Genomic DNA, 4837 nt, shown 5'->3' with positions numbered 1-4837 from the left:
CCGTGCCGTCCCCCTCGCGGGGGGTCGACCCCAGCCCGCCGCCGCCAGGCGCCAAGCTTCTGAGGTGCTGGGAAGAGAAAGGGCAGAGGGCACTGACGGAGAGCGAGAGGCGACTGAGCCCGCGGGGCAGGGAGCAAGGGAGAGCGGGGGCGGGGACGGGGGCGGGCGCCGCCGCCACTGCCACCGCCACCGCGAGGGAGCCCGACAGCACGGGATCCCCAGAGAGCCCACCTCGTCCCTGCCTCCCTCCCTCCGCCGCCTGGGCAGGGGTTGCCTGAGGTGAGGCGCATCCGCGTGCGCGCCCCCGGCCCCGCTCGCGTGCGCGTTCACAGTTTAGGGCGAGGGGCGGGGGCGGGGGTCTCCAGGCTCCCGCCGCGCAAGGCGCCTAGGGCGGACTGCGCAGGCGCTCCGCACCTCCGGGGCTGGGAATCTTCTTCCCACAGAGTGAAATTCAGTGCATTGTGACTTCGGCCAAGCTCATCTCCACGTGTGCCTTTTACGGTTCGCCCCTTCTCCCCACTCTCACCACGTCGCCCGAAACGCACGCGCAATCCTTTTACACATGACCCGGCCCAGGACATCGTCTTCGTCATCCCCCACCGTGGACGTTACTGGCAGGAACGTCATGATGCTGTTAACATGACCAACAGGATTCTTGGCAAAATAGTACCTCGTCCTTGCTGAGTCATAGCATGCAGTTTTGTTTCTTCAACAGGTACTCCATCTTGCCGAGCATCTTGGCACACTACACAATTTGACCCTTTTCTCAACCCCCTGATTACATTTTACCTAACCTCTTTTCCTCATTCTCCTCATCACCAGACTTGCAGCCTACTTCCTTGGGCCTTTTGTGTTTTGATTCATGGACACCTAAGGACTGGGGAACCACCCCACGGCTCTCCCACCCTCCGCACTTGCACCCTTCACTGTCTTTTCCATTGATGAGCGTTGCTTGGGGCTGGGGAAAACATGCACTGGAAATCCCTTTGTAGTTGATATTCCCATGTTAAAAAGCCTCTTGTGCGACTCTAGCGAAACCACTTGTTGCCCTCCCACCTCTCTGGTCACTCTGACTTCCTGGTCAGGAAATGCCACCCCACACCCCCAAATTGAACAGCTTCGACCCTTCCCCCTCTCTTTTACTTCTAGCGCTTGATCTTCTAGTGGCCATATAGCAAAGACCTCTGATGTCCCCTAACGTTTGTCCTATTGCAACTTAAATGTCTTTGTCCCTCTCTCTGATCGACACTCTTGGTATCAGCCAAGGGGGATCATGAAAGCCTGCTTTTCTCTCTCTTTTTTTTAGAGGTTTTTGCTATAGGGCGTGTGCGCTCGCCAGACAGACAGAGAGCAGAGAGACAGAAAGCGAGAAATCCCCCCCCAGGGGGGATGGCCACGCCGCAATCCCTTCTCCTCCGTTCTCCTCTCGGGATCTTGGGCACGCACACACACACACACGCCCGGCGTGAGTTTTAAGCCACCCGGGCCGGGACACGAACCGCGGTCGACTACATGGGAGTCCAGCGACATAGCCATTATGGTAACTGCTGGTCCCATGAAAGCCTGCTTTTCCAAAGGAAGAATCCCTTCATTCAGGGCAAGGGGACTCTGAGATATAAATGGTAGGTAGTGGTGAAACATATGACAGTTTTGTTCCAATGACAGTTTTGTTCAGTTTCCCGGGGTCTGCTTGACTTCATTTATATCCAGAATAACTTGTAAGAAATGATCCTATTCCCAAGGGCAATTGATATCTGCAACAATAAAGTGTAATGTGACAAACATGCATGGGTCGTACAGGAAGCAAACGATAAGATGGAGGATGCTGCTAACAGAGACTCTACTGCCACTGATGACCATATTTTAACCATGTACTGAGCACTTGAAAAAATTCATCAAAGTAATAAAACATATTTGGCTGGCTCTATTCCTCATAAATACACAAATGATGTTAAACAGCGAGGAAACATTTCTCTGTGATCAGGATTAAGACAAGCAGGCCTGCTATCACCAGTATGAGAGGAGTTCATTTTGAGGAAATATGAAATTAAAGTACAAGTTCATTTGGGTACAAAAAATGTTAAATCTATACACAGTTTTCTCATCATATGCATTTTTATAAACTTTCTGGACACCGTATCATTAAATATTGTCTTACAAGTTCCTTTTGCATTGATTTGAGTTCATAAAGTGAACAAGATTTTTTCGTATTGGTAAACAAAGTTCCTGCCATTTGCAGATGATATGAATGTGTCCTTGGGAAACATGTAAGGAAAAGTGTAAAAATAAATTCCTGTGAGTGAAAGGATGAAATATTGGTATTTAAGATAGCAGTTGTGGTGCCAGCAAGTAGCATGGTGGTTAAGGCTCTGGATTTCCACATGGCCCATCACGGCTGGAGTCCCGGACCCGACAGCTTGAAAATCACGCCAGGGGCCGTGTGCATGTGTGCCCAGAGTCCCAAGAGGAGAATGGAGGAGAAGGGATTGTGCATGGCCATCCTCACAGGGGCTGATTCTCACTTTCCTTCTCTGTGGCGACGGTGCACATCCTAGACATGCAACACAATAAAGAGTAAATGTTAAAGTGAGCATTAATTAATAAAATAGCAGTTGCTTTTGAGCACACCAGCAGTAATCATGTAGGAAACAAAATGGAAATCGATGACATTCAGATCGGCAATATCCACCACCACACAAAAAATAAAATAACAAAGGATCAATAAAGATGTGGTTAGGACTTTGTAGTAGAAAAGGATCAGACTTCTCAGAGCTTTGAGATATAATTTGAATAAAACAAGAGGCAGTTAAGCAAGCTTAGGAGATTGACTGGTGTCCGGGGGGCAGGCATGGTCCAAGGCATGGTCCAACCAGGACTAGCCACATTGAAATCTAATTCACAGTTGCCAGGTACTATTTCCTTGTCTCAGCAGAGGTGCCGTTTCCAGGCTGTTCCATCCCTTACACATCAGTCTGTGCCTATGCAGTGTGCCTCTGCTGGGGCCATATTTACTGTAAGCAAGAGGAACAGTAACGTTCTAGTATGGGAAGTAGTATTGGCAGGGATCCTATGAGCCAAGTCACAGCACGTTTCTGGATACAGAGATCCACAACGTATGGGTTTCAAACAATACCGAAGAAATTTTCATATTAGGCGTTTTATTACTTTTCAGTTTTTGTTTTTTATTTATCTTATTTGATCTGCTACAGGGTGTGTGTACTCTCTGGAAAGAGAAAGGGGTGGAGGGAAGTGAGAAAGCAACCTCCAGGGTGTATGACCATGCCACAGTTCCTTCCCATCCATTCTCCTCTTGGGATTTTGGGCACACACACATACACGCCTGGCATATTTTTCACGCTGCTGGGTGAGATACTCAAACTGCCCAGTCAACCATGTGAGATCTAGCCGCCTTCACCAGCACATCACGGGTTGGCCCCATGTTATTCGTTTGTGTGTGTGTGTGTGTGTGTGTGTGTGTGTGTGTATGTGTGTGTGTGTGTGTTTATCATGATTTCATAAAATATTTTTTATATTCACCTGTTAGGGTTATAGGGCAACAAGAGCTATGACTTTTATAAAGAAGAATTAATGTCGTTTTGAAGGGAATAGGATTCTATTATCTGGATTATCCATGTTTTAAGTACAAGGAGACTTTTAAAGTTCAGGGAAAAATAAAATTAAAGTACGAGTTTATTTTGGTACAAAACATGCTTTGAAATCCACACGTAATGTTTTCAAAATATGCGTTGTCATGAACTTTTGGAAGACACTCTGTATCTTTGTGTAATTCATAATCACTGTAATAGCAGACTTTTATAGTAACATCTGCACTTTTTCATACCAACCTGTATCCCCTCATAAGTTGTCACAAGGCTTGGTCTTATAACTTACTTTGTCCAGTGAGTCAATAGCAAATGTGGAAAATGCAGAGAATTTGAAAGTACTTGCACAATGGGGTTTCTTTCTCTTTTTGCTCATGAGACGCTCTGACAGCAACGTGAAGAAGTGCAGGATAGCCAGACCATGAGAGTCATGGCCCATTTATCCAGTTCTCACCTCAGCTCTTGGTGAGCTCATTGCCCAACATATGGGTGAGGCCATCTTAAGGGCCATTTGGCTACCAGCAGAGCTGCAGTAGCTGAGAGGACACTAGCCACAGGTGCACAGGTAAGTCTGGCCGGGAACAGCAAAAGAACTTCTTGGACAGGCCCGCTAAATTTTGACCTGCACAATTGTGAACAACGACAATAACAAAAAACAATTGTCGTAGAAAACACTAAATTCTGGGGCACTTAACTATGTGTTAAAAGCTGACACGACCATTAACCTCTAGCCATCAAAGCGAACTAAAAACAATCAGAAAATGTTTTTCCTAGTAGAAATTTAACCTTTGTTTAAAGAGATGTGCGTTTAACTTTCCCTAGAGTCAGAAGGAAAGGGATGAAGTTATGACATCAAATATTTGTCGAGTGCAGTCTATGTGACAGGACCAGTGTTAAGCCCTGTATCCCATTTAACTGTTACCTCATTAACTTGGTGGGTAAGACAGTTATGCTGTCCATTTTATAGAAAAGAAAATCAAGGCTGAGGTGGAGTTTGTATTGGAAATCAAGGCTTTCACGTCCCTCTAGTGTGTACTTAAACATCATCAGGTCTGGTCAAAAAGAATACTTTTATCCAGAGCTATAGTTTGCTGTGGTCTTCCTCTTTGATGATGTTGCGAATTGACCTCTTAGGTAAGGCCACTGAGTTCAGTGGAAGGTATTTTCCATCGTGGTATCCTTCTGCATACTGTGGTGAAAAGCACCTCTGAGTGCCTACCTCACTGCCAACAATG

The sequence above is a fragment of the Tupaia chinensis genome, unplaced genomic scaffold (assembly GCF_000334495.1).
Source record: "Tupaia chinensis unplaced genomic scaffold, TupChi_1.0 Scaffold144164_1, whole genome shotgun sequence".
Classification (NCBI taxonomy): Eukaryota; Metazoa; Chordata; class Mammalia; order Scandentia; family Tupaiidae; genus Tupaia; species Tupaia belangeri.
This window is presented reverse-complemented; position numbering follows the sequence as displayed.